At 38.9% G+C, this 13,059-nt stretch overlaps 2 pseudogenes; both read right to left on the reverse strand.

The window, feature by feature from the left end:
- Positions 1 to 3,331: 3,331 nt before the first annotated feature.
- LOC136175601 (olfactory receptor 5D13-like) lies at positions 3,332 to 4,270 on the reverse strand (annotated as a pseudogene).
- A 7,505-nt stretch (positions 4,271 to 11,775) lies between these two features.
- Positions 11,776 to 12,727, reverse strand: LOC136175602 (olfactory receptor 5D13-like; annotated as a pseudogene).
- Positions 12,728 to 13,059: the final 332 nt, after the last annotated feature.

Consider the following 13,059-nt stretch of genomic DNA (forward strand, 5'->3'; position numbering starts at 1 on the left):
GGACCCTTGTTGACAAAGTAATGTCTCTGCTTTTTAACATGCTGTCTAGGTTGGTCATAACTTTCCTTCCAAGGAGTAAGGGGCTTCTAGTCAATCACCATCTGCAGTGACTTTGGAGCCAAAAAAAATAAATAAAGTCAGCCACTGTTGCTGCTGTTTCCCCATCTATTTCCACAAAGTAATGGGACCTGATAACATGATCTTAGTTTTCTGAATGTTGAGCTTTAAGCCAACTTTTTCACTCTCCTCTTTCACTTTCATCAAGAGGCTCTTTAGTTCTTCTTCACTTTCTGCCATGAGGGTGGTGTCATCTGCATATCTGAGGTTATTGATATTTCTCTAAGCAATCTTGATTCCAGCTTGTGCTTCTTCCAGTCTGCATATCTCATGATGTTCTCTGCATAGAAGTTAAATAAGCAGGGTGACAATATACAGCCTTGACGTACTCCTTTTCCTATTTGGAACCAGTCTGTTGTTCCATGTCCAGTTTGAACTGTTGCTTCCTCAGCTGCATACAGGTTTCTCAAGAGACAGGTCAGGTGGTCTGGTATTCCCATCTCCTTCAGAATTTCCCACAATTTATTGTGATCCACATAGTCAAAGACTTTGGCATAGTCAATAAAGCAAAAAGAGATGTTTTTCTGGAACTTTTGCTTTTTTGATGATCCAATTGATGTTGACAATTTGATCTCTGTTTCCTCTGCCTTTTCTAAAACCAGCTCGAATATCTGGAAGGTCACGGTTCACATATTGTTGAAGCCTGGCTTAGAGAATTTTGAATAAACTCTTCAGATTTTCTGAAATCTGTATTAGCTTAGAAAGGGCAAGATCTCTAAATTGAACATGAACAGTGCTAATAAACTACATTCAAGGACTATTTGTGAGAGACCCTTTTGATAATGGAAGTGTCATTTCTGTGGTTCTGAAAACTGCAAAAGAGTCAAATGTTTATAGAATATGCAGCTACAGCTAAAGACTTAAAATTAAACAAAGAAATATATTCAAATGTACAGTACACAGTAATAGGAGCACTCATATAAGTCTTTGAGTGTATTCCTTTTGTCATTTTAGCTGTTTAACTCTCATGTGACAACTATATTCATTAAGGAGACATCATCTAAAGTCTTATGCAGGTGAAAAGTTAGCCACCTAGTCGTGACCATCTCTTTGTGATCCCATGGACTGTAGCCAGGCTGCTCTGTCCATGGGATTCTCCAGAAAAGAATACTGGAGTGGTTTGCCATTCCTTCTCCAGGGCATCTTCCTGACCCAGGAATCGAACCTGGGTCTCCTGCATTGCAGAGGGATTCTTTAACATCTGAGCCACCAGGTAAGGTCTCTTAGCTAGGTGAGCACAGTACTAAATATTATGAATTTAGTCAGAAATTTTCCTTTCTTTTCATCTTTTACTCATCCAGCAAGTATTCATTGAAGGCCAAATGTGTGTTCTAGGTAATTTTCTAGGCGTTAGAGATATAAGATACAATAATACCAGAAATTTCTATTCTCTTGGAGTGCATAGAGGGAAAAGGAAATGAGACAAATAAATTATTGCATGTATTAAACATATTATCTGTTTCTAAGAAAAAAATATTGTTAAGGGGATAAAGAGTGATTATCTCATTATATTAGATTTTCAGAAAAGAATCTTCTTGTAAGGTGGTATTTGAATAGGCACATACATGATTTAATAGAAATATATTTATTAACAGTGGATTGAGCACTAAAATATTTTGGAGCCTATTAACTTCCTTACAAGGTGTTTCATGTTTTTATATTTCAAGTTATTATGTCAGTGGCGATGTCAGTATGTATAGTGTATGTCACTGAGTTCAGTGTGAGGATTGGCACGGTATGAAGCCGACTCTACTTGAACAATCACTTATGAGCATTTGGAACTGAGCATGCTGTAGAGGGCTTCCAGGTGGCCCTAGTGATAAGGTACCTCCAGGAGACATAAGCAGTTCTGGCTCAGTCCCTGCGTCTGGAAGATCCTCCGGAGGAAGCCATGGCAACCAACTCCAATATCCTTGCCTGGAGAATCCCATGGGCAGAGGATCCTGGTGGGCTACAGTCCAGGGTCTCAAAAGAGTCAGACATGAGTGAAATGACTTAGCACACAGCATGCATGTGCTATAGAGAGAAAGGATGATGATATGTGGGAGACACAGGGAGACAGGACTCTGTGATGCCCACAGGTAGAAAGTATCTTTAAAATAGTGACAGAAATGAAAGCTAGGAAATGATGACTGTGAACTTTCTTAGTTCATTGAATTAGCAAAAGTAAAACAAGATCCAAAAGGGCAGCAGAATATTCATACAAAATGTGTTAACTATGATGGACTCACAGTAGGCAATACAACTGAAAGGATGAGTGCAAGAAACAGTCTATGCTCAGCTCTAGCACCAGCCAGAAGGATGGAACACAGCTTCTGGGGCACAACAGCTGTGTAAAGCACAGGCTTACCGACAACCAGGAAGCAGTTAAGTACCAACAATACTAAAAATGAGGTGTTGTTTTTTCATTTATTTTTATTAGTTGGAGGCTAATTACTTTACAATATTGTAGTGGTTTTGACCATACTTTGACATGAATCAGCCATGGATTTACATGTGTTCCCCATCCCGATCCCCCCTCCCACCTCCCTTTTTTTTTTTTTTTTTTTTAAGAATTGTGTGTGGTTTAGGAGGAAAGAGAGAGGAGCAGAAGTCACACACCCCTCCTTCCCTGTGTGTCTCTGTGTACCTTTTTCTGTCTTATAAGGACACTCTTATTGGATTTTGGGTTCACTTTAAGCTCATCTTGACTCTTACCTTAATTACATCTGCAAAGATCTTATTTCCAAATAAGGTGACATTCTGAGTTCTGGGTGACATGGATATTTGGGAGACACTATTCACCCACAGAGCTTCAATGTTGGCTCAGAAGGTGAAGAATCTCCGTGAAATGCAGGAAACCCAGGTTCAATCCCTGGGTCAGGAAGATCCCCTGGAGAAGGCAATGGCTACCCACTCCAGTATTCTTGCCTGGAGACTTCCATGGACAGAAGAACGTGGCAGGCTACAGTTCATGGGGTGGCAAAGAGTCAGACATGACTGAACAACTCACAGCTTCACTTTGCATACACTCACAACACATATCATTTTACACATGATATACAGCTATTTTATTTGACATTGAACTGAACAGAACCTAAGAGATCAAATGGACAATTTATGACTCTAAATTTATGATCTAGTGAGTTGACTGCATAATTTGAGTCATCATCTCTACAAGAAGATTTAATTAACGCTATGTAATAGATCAAATTTCTTTTGGAAATATATATCTTCAACCAAATTGTATTAAGTGATTCATTAATTTCCCGCCACTCTCTTTTACATCTTTGTTCCTGAGGCTATAGATCAGAGGGTTCAGCATGGGACTCACCACTGTATAAAATACAGAACCTACTTTGACCATGAGCCATGAGTTTTTGGACCCGGGTACACAATAAAGGAACAGGATAGTCCCATGGAACACGGTGAGGGCGGTCAGATGGGAGGCACAAGTAGAAAAGGCTTTTTGGCACCCCCCAGCAGAGGGCATCTTTCTGATAGTGGCAAAAATGGAAATATAAGTAGTGAGGATAATTGCCAGGCTGGCCACCTCATTGAATATGGCGATGGCACAACAGAGCACTTGGCTGATGAAGGGGTCAGAGCAGGAGACGGAGACAATGACAGAGTGCTCACAGAGGAAATTATTTATGATGCTAGACCCACAGAAGGATGACGCCAGGAGAGAGCGGGTGAGTGTCAGGGAGGAGACCGCACCCCACGTGTAGGGGCCGGCCACTAGCGATGCACAGAGCTTTGGGGACATGACCCCTGGATAGAGCAGAGGCTTAAAACGGCCACAAATCGGTCATGGGCCATCACTGCCAACAGGAACGCCTCTGCCACTGCGAACACAAGCCGAGAAGAGCTGCGTGATGCATCCCGTGAAAGAGATGGTTCTGTCTTCCACAGCCAAATTCTCCAAGAGTTTGGGTGTAACTGTGGTGGAATAGCAGAAATCAACAAAGGACAAGTGACCGAGAAGAAAGTACATGGGGGCGTGGAGTCTGGGACTGATCCTGATGGCGATCATGCCCAGGTTCCCCACCGCGGTGCCTGCATAGACGGTGAGCAAAACCAGGAACAAGGGAACCTGGAGGTCGGGATGCTCTGAGAAGCCCAAGAGGGCGAGTGTGGCTCCGGCACTCTGATTTCCTTCAGCAAACCACATAATTGTTGGAGAAAATCTGAGACAGTGATAGTAAAATAATAACAATGATAATGATGACAGTGCAAGGATATCACATTTATCGTGCAGCAGACATTGTGTTAAAATATTGGTACCTTCGTTTTGACCACTAAATAAGACTTTGAATTTCAAAACAAGCAGTCTCATATTTTACAAAGGGAAATGGAAGCGTATATGATTTAAGACACGTGTTTGAATTAACACAGCCTGCTCGTGATGAGTTAGGTTTGAAGGTGATCATGAGTGACAGAAATTGAATTTAGTTTACAGTTAGACATATTTCTTTAGTGTTGTAGAAAAACATATTTTTCTCAGTTCCACCAATCTGAAGGTCTGTGCTGTTTAGTGGGAGTGACATAACAATAAATGAAAACATAGCACTCAAATTCATTTCGAAAAGCAGGAGGAGTAATATTTTTAGAGGCCGTAGTACTTCTATCGTTATGTCCAAACTGAAGATCATTTAAAAGGCAGAGGTCATGAGTCACCACAGTAATTTTCACATTTTGGAAAACATAAATGGACAATGAAGGAAATAAAGCTCTAACTTCAGATTTTCCAATGATTCCAGTCTGATGGTAAAATTATTGGCTTTGTGTTCAGTGCAGCAATCTGGTAAAGTAATGAAGTTTATTATAATTCGTGGTGCCCTCACGTCTGCTTTCTTTCCCATTTGACTATTTATCGTTTGTCTCACACAGTGCCATTGATGTCACTCATTGTCTCACTGATGCTCTCAATGCAGTCTTTTAAATTCTTTGATCAATATCTCTTAACTTGCTATAAATAATTTTAATCTAATAAATTTATTAGGAATATTATAGCATTCAGTACTTATAGAATATCTGAATTACAGAGTAGCTTAAAATATATTTTGCTCAACTCTTTCACTTTCTATACTGTTTCTCAAGAAAATCAGAGAATACAGTAATAAACACAAGTGGTTACATGATCACCCTTAACACTTCTGGTGACAGGAATATTGAGTTTGATTAAAATAATCTTGCTTTGAGTCATACAAAATTATTTGTATACATTATTTTGAGAATGCAAAAGCATCTTGTACTGGTAAGCAGTTTATAACAATAGAAGTATATTTATTTAGCAAAGATTTTAAAATAAGTTAACCAAAACAAGCACACATCTGAAATATTCATTATTAAAGGGACTATCAGTTCAACTCTCATAAACACAGATGCAATTTTAGTTTTGTCTGATCATGTGAAGGGAGAAATTATTCATTATTACTTGAATAGCTTTATGGCACTTTTGAGACTCAAAAAATGTTTTTCCTATATGCAGAAAAGGGAATCAGTGGGAAGTGGAAAAGAGATAGTGACAGACACACTGGCACAATGAAAGAAGCAAGGAGCTGGAAACTCAGATTTAAATTCAGTTCCAAGCTTTGGCATTCACTGTATGATCTTTGGTGAGTCACTCAGATTTTATGAGCCTCAACTTCTTTATCAGTAATAATGACATGATCATATATATTTTATAGGTGTATAAGTGTTAAGTTAGGAAATGACATTAATATAATTAGCACAAAGTGTGACTGTCGTGAAGTTTAAAATATATAGGTTTTCCCACCCTCATCCATTTTAATTCTTAATACACTGAATAACTGGTATTATTTTTAAACACATATTAATTTAAACAATCTAAGAAACAGATCAAGGTTCAAAGCTGGCAGCAACAATAGTGCAGGAACAGTCTGTGATGTCGAAGAGTAGCTCAACTCTTTATCTGAACTTCCTCTTGGCCCTGTCCATGCTAATCCATCGATCACTATCCTTCAATAAATTGCCTCTGTTTCCCCTGCTTTCTCATTATCATCTGACCCTTATTAGTCATCCCTTTTTAATCTCATGGTCACCTCGGCTCAGCCAGCTTCCCTGTGCTGCTGCTGCCCTGCACTGTGAGAAAATCAGTTTCTCCTTCTCTTGGTTACTGTGGCTGTTATGGCAATTTCTGACTCTTAAAACTTTAATTTCTCCCTATTAACTAATTTACCAAGTCTAAATTTCTCTGCTTGGTTTTACCTAAACCCTTACCCTGGATATATTCTTCAAATTTCAACCTTCTTTAATCAAGTCAGTATTCTCAGAATATAATGCCTGTAATTTCCTCTTTTCTTACATACTGATGCAGCATTTGAACAATATATAAAGCATTTCATGCAAATCACTATCACGAGGACACTTTCCTTTTCACTTCAGCCATATTTTCCACACTCTTGACATACTTGCAGACATTATTCTCAGAAAAATGGAATTGTATATTATGGGGTTCATTATTATTTTATACATATGATTCTTTGCCGGGAGCCGGCACACGAGATCCCACCCGTGACAAAGTCATGAGGGAGAAAACCTGACAGGCAAGGCAGATCAGGTTTTCAGGGGTTTTGAAAAGGCCAGGTCACAAGATCCCACCTATGACAAGGTCACGAGGAGAAAACCTGACGGGCAAGGCAGATCAGGACTTCAGGGATTCCGAAAAGCTGCCCCCGGCGCCCACCTTAAAGATGATCTCTGTCTTTCTGATGCTTGCTTAAATAGACTACTCCCTAATTTTTGTGACACAGGCAGAAGGCCTTCCCTGATCTCTTTCCAAATAAGAATCAATTTAGAACTTTAATCAATAAGTTTCCCAGGTGGTGGTATTTTATGAGATTATCCAGGGTGAAAGGAGTGTTTTAATTTAACTCCTTTGCTGGTAGTTTGTTAGTCAAATGCATTTATGCCCTTGGTATTAATATGCATGATTGCTTATAATATCCTAATCATAAAATAGCATAAAGAACCTGATGATATAAAAGCCTTAATAGACATAGAGCCTTTTTGAGGAGTGAAGGAGTCCTATTAGAAAACATAAGAAAAATTATTCTAAAGGTGGTTATTGGGTTAACATTTGCTTGCTGTGTTTTTGCTCTTAATGTGCTAAGGTTGTGTTATAGAAACCATTGTTAATATAGTTATAGATCTAGAAAAATAAGAGCTTAGCCCTAGTGTGGTAACAATGAAACAGTTTTTAATTGTCAGCCAGGAGTGCTAGGCAGAAGCTACCTCACCGAAGCTGCAAAGTCAGTCTGGGGTAAACTTCTTAGATAAACGCAACTGACAACTTCTGCAGAAGGATTTATTTTTGTGTTAACAAGGTTATACTTCCACTCTGTACTGTTGCCTTATGAGACTGCTACCTTTCATTTAAGATCAACACAGAAACAGAAAATAGGTTTACATTCACCCGACCTGCATAAAATGTTAATAGGCCCCAAGGCCAGAAGATAATGTACAAGACCCTCATAAACAAAGAAGTATGCAGAAAACACCCTGGTTTCGTGAAGGACAAGCTGATGTAATGTTAAACTATCTTCCCCTTAGAAATGTACTAACTTAGGGTATAAAAGCCACGGTGAAAAATAAAGCATGGCCAGACCCTGCAAACACCCCCTCTGGTCTTTCTCTCTCTCTCTCTCTCTCTCTCTCTCTCTCTCTCTCTTTCTCTCTCTCTCTCTCTCTCCCTCGCAGACGTGGCCCCATCAAGGCTGGTCTCACGTGTCTTCTCTCACGAAGCCGTTCATCGCGAGGGTACCCCCTGGATCCTGCCAAGGCTGGACCCCAGCAATTCTTATCTTCTTTCGACTCAATTTTGAGGCATTGAGGAATTCCCAGGCATTATAATATTCTTTTAAAAGATTTCATTGTGACTAGTCTGCGAAGCACAGTGCGGATATTCTCAAAGCAAAATCTAGGATGATACCCCAGTGAAGGGGGAGGAGATCAAAGCTCAGCCTTCTGAAAATGGACTTGGGAGACATAATCGCACAAAGACTGACAACGTGTCCACTGCTTTAGAGGTTTCAGGATCTCAGTGTTTCCCAAAGGAGAGAAAAGGAACAAGATGGATCGTCCCACCTGAAACCAACTCACCTGAAGATCCCGTTTCTACTATTAATTGTCTCCAGGGGAGTTCCCACTCAGAATTCAAACATCATGTAAAACATTAAGGAGTTAATCAATATAGGAGGAGCCCACAAAAATTTAATGTGACTGGAATATACTTCTTTCTTAGTATCCAGGAAAACTCAGAGAAAAGAAGAAACAGAGAGAGAGAGAGATTTGGAAGCTGAATCTGATTCCTATGAACAAAACGTAGGGCTTATGTGTGCTTCTGTGACCTTGGGGATTTAGACCGTAGACAGTATTTCTTGAGTTATTTATTTTTATATCGCACATCAATAAATTAGCTTGAATATTTTTTTCATGTGGCAATTTGCAAGAAGGTAGTTCCTTCTGAATCACTGGAGATGGCACCTCAAATAGTCCATTTCATGAATTTCTTTAAAAATAATTATATAAAAAAATATGTGAGCTGAATAAGAAAACTTGATGACTACAATAAAACCCAAAATGAAAGATAAACAAGCAAAAATGAAACTGTTCAGACATATTAACTGCTATTATATATATTTACTGTGTGATTTTTCTTTCCCATTCTGTGCCTGAAGTGCATGTGTTTTGAGATGTATAAGCAATATAACTTGGTCTCTGATTTTGTTGCTTAACTTAAATAAATATTATTGTCTTCAAAAACAGTGATGTTCTTTACTGAAACTAAATTGTGTTTTCTTCTAAATATAAGCAATCCACACTTTCAAATTTATATTAATACAATTAAATAATACAGTGTCTTAAAAATGGAAAATGCATTTTGGAAACGTTTAAATCTCTAAAACCTCTGAGTGTCAATCAATCCATTGGTTCTACTATACTGAAATATCACAGTTAGATCCACTGTCTTGCCTGGTGGCTCAGTGGTAAAAAAAAGAAAAAAAAAAATCACCTGCAGTGCAGGAGATGTAGGTTCTACCCCTGCCTGGAGTCAGGAATAACCCTTAGTACAGAAAATGGCCACCCACTCCAGTATTCTTGCCTGGGAAATCTGGTGGACAGAGAAGCCTGGTGGGCTGCAGTCCATGGATACGCAAAAGATTTGGACACAATTTAGCGACTAAACAGCAGCAAAAAATGCTTCCCCTAGGCTCCTGACAACCTGACCAACGCTTGCCAGGCTCTACCAGGAAGGGATAACACACCAGAGGCTGTTTCCCACCAGGCACAGAATTATTGTACATAGTGTGGTCTTGATCCAAAATCCCAGGTCTGCATGGCTATTCTCTCACTGAGACAGGATTGAGTCCACGAGGCATCTTCCCCCCATTGCTGACCCCTCTGTACCCTGGACTACTTTGGAGCCAGTATCTACACCCTAGTCACCCAGAGCTAGCAACCTTGTTGGATATTAGTTTTCCATGCTGCACAACAAACTGCCACCAACTTCGAGGCTGAAACTGCTATCACGGTTTCTGCAGCATCATAGTCGGGAAGTGCTTGTGCAGCTTCACAAGATACTGGTGAACTATTCTCAAAGTTATTTAACCCCGTACTCTTACCTGAAATGCATAAGCATTTAACTTGCTCCACATTTTCAGCAGTATTTGAATCTCTTATTCATTTTAAATATTCTAAATGGAGTAGAGTAGTTTCTCCTTGTGGTTTAAGTTTTAATTTTAATAAGAATGTCATTGATGACTAGCTATGCTTAATATTTTTTCATGTGTTTATTTGTGTGTTCTGTTTTGTCAAATGTGTGCTCAGACAGTTCATCAAAACTTTAAGTAGGTTTTCTTCTTGTATTGAGTATAAAGACTTCCTCTGTAGGTTTTACACTGAAATCATTTATCAAATATAAGTTTTGCAAATACTTACTCACAATCTATGGCTTGTATTTTCACTTTATTAATGGTGTCATTTATGCTTAAGAAACTTTAACCAAATATTTTAATGGCAATGAAGCGCTTTTTATTGTTTTTTAAAAATCCATCCTTTTTATGTTCATTCAAAAAAACTATCATCCTAACTTATGAAAGATTTTTTCTGTTTTATGCTAAATATTTTTTAGTTTTCATTTTTATGTCTACATCTATGATTCATTCATCTATGATTCCTTGGAAGGAAAGCTATGACAATCCTAGACAGTGTATTAGAAAGCAGATAAACACCAATACAGTATACTAACGCATATATATGGCATTTAAAAAGATGATAATGATAACCCTATATGCAGGACAGAAAAAGAGACACAGATGTACAGAACAGACTTTTGGACTCTATGGGAGAAGGCGAGGGTGGGATGATCTGAGAGAATAGCATCGAAACATGTATATTATCAAGTGTGAAACAGATCACCAGCCCAGGTTGGATGCATGAGACAAGTGCTCAGGGCTGGTGCACTGGGAAGACCCAGAGGGATGGGATGGGGAGGCAGGTGGGAGGGGGGATCAGGATGGGGAACACATGTAAATCCATGGCTGATACATGTCAATGTATGGCAAAAACCACTACAATATTGTAAAGTAATTAGCCTCCAACTAATCAAAATAAATGATAAAATAAAATAATTTTTTAAAAAGCACAGAGCCATCACTTTGTTGTCAAAGGTCCATATAGTCCAAGTTATGGTTTTTCCAGTAATCATGTATAGATGTGTGTGTGTTGGACCATAAAGAAGGCTGAGTACCAAATTGTTGCTTTCAAATTGTGGTGCTGGAGAAAACTCTTGAGAGTCCCTTGAACAGCAAGGAGATCAAACCAGGTCAATCCTACAGGAGATCAACCCTGAATTCTCATTGGAAGGACTGAGGCTGAAGCTGAAGCTCCAACACTTTGGCCACCAGATGAGAAGACTTGACTCATTGGAAAAGACCCTGATGCTGGGAAATGTTGAGGGCAGGCAGAGAAGTGGGCAACAGAGGATGAGACAGTTGGATAACTTCACTGACTTAATGGACATGAGTATGAGCAAACTCTGTGATATAGTGAAAGACAGATTGCTGTCATGCATGCCTAAACACTTTAGTCTAAGACAGCATTTGGTCATTGTATGATTGGAATAATTGTGTTGTTGGTTGGTTAGTCATATTTTATTGTTATTGTGTATTTGATTGATTAGTTCTTAGAGTCTATGTTGCCCTCCTGTCTTTAATTTTCCCAGACTTGTGTTTTGAAGAGGATGTCATAAACAGTTTTATTCATTCTTTGTATGAAGCTTGAACTTTCTCCTTAATCATTTTTCTTATGTTGTACATGCCAACTTGGCCAAAGCAGAAAAAATTAGCTTATTTCATCATATACCCATAAACTTTTAATACATTTGAATTCACTCAAATAATTTATAAATACTACAAAAAGCAGTCATTTTTTTAAAATTTTGGTTTACATATGGTTTACAGCTATTTTACTAAACATTGATGTATGTAAAAATCAACAATCATCAATAAGATGTTATCCTGCCATAGATAAATTAATTTAGAGTGTATTTATCAAAAGATTTGAATCATCAATTACACTGCAAGAATAGAACAATCTGTAGCATAGGATATCAATTTTTTTTTCAGAAATAAAATAATGACTTTTAAAATGTTATGTGGAGTGACAAAGCGGTTTTGTGAAAAGTAATCTTGTGAATGTATTTTTTACTTCTTTGTTCCTCAAGCTGTAGATCAAGGGGTTCAGCATAGGAATCAGTACTGTGTAGGACACAGAAGTCACTTTGACTGTGAGCCAAGAAGTTTTGGGGTTAGGGATGCAGAAAAGGAAAAGGATGGTTCCATGGAAGATGCTGATGGCTGTCATGTGGGAAGCACAGGTGGAGAAGGCTTTCCAGCGCCCACTTGCAGAAGGCATCCCCATAACAGTGATAAAAATGAACATATAGGACATCAGAATAATCACCAGGCTGCTCGCCTCATTGAATATGGCAATAATAGAGCATAACATCTGACTGATATAGGGATCTGAGCAGGAGACGGAAACAATTACAGAGTGGTCACAGATAAAATTATTTATGGTGCTAGACTTGCAATAGGATAACGCGAGAAGAAAGTATGTAAGTGTCATGGAGCACACTACACCCCAGGAGTAAGAGCCAGCCACCAAGAGAGCACAGCGCTTCGGGGACATCGCAGCAGCATAGAGCAAGGGGCTGCAGACTGCCACGAAGCGGTCATAGGCCATCGCTGCTAACATGAACGTTTCTGCTACTCCAAATAGGCAAGTGAAACAAAATTGCGCTATGCAACCAGAGAAAGAGAATAGTTCTGTCCTCCGCAATCAAATTCTCCAACAGTTTGGGTGTAACTACAGTAGAAAAACAGAAATCGACAAAGGACAAGTGACTAAGGAAAAAGTACATGACCGTGTGGAGTTTTGAATTGACCTTGATAATTATGATCATGCCTAAATTCCCCACCACAGTGACTGTGTAGATAGACAAGAAAACAAGGAAAAGTGGGACCCGGAGTTCTGGATATTCTGAAAAGCCCAGGAGAATAAATGTGGGTATGATACTCTGATTTCCTTCTGATAGCAGCATGATTCCTGTTGAACAAAGGACCAAACTTTATTCCTTAAAAACAGAAATGAATAGAAAAGAGAAACAGAGAAGGCAGAAGCTTCATGTTTCTATGGAGTTGGTATATATTCTCCGAGTATGGTCCTCAAACCACCAGCAGCAGGGACACCTTAGACTACGTTAGGGATGCAAATTCTCAAGCCCCGTCTCCAACATCCTGAATCAAAACCCCTGGAATGGAGCCCACAATTTGTGATTTATCCAGCCCTCCAGGTGATTTAAGATGCATGATAAATTATGAGAACCACTAAAATACAGACTATTCATCCTATCATTTAAAATTTAGCCCTTCA

This window comes from Muntiacus reevesi, chromosome 9, assembly GCF_963930625.1.
Source record: "Muntiacus reevesi chromosome 9, mMunRee1.1, whole genome shotgun sequence".
Taxonomy (NCBI): Eukaryota; Metazoa; Chordata; class Mammalia; order Artiodactyla; family Cervidae; genus Muntiacus; species Muntiacus reevesi.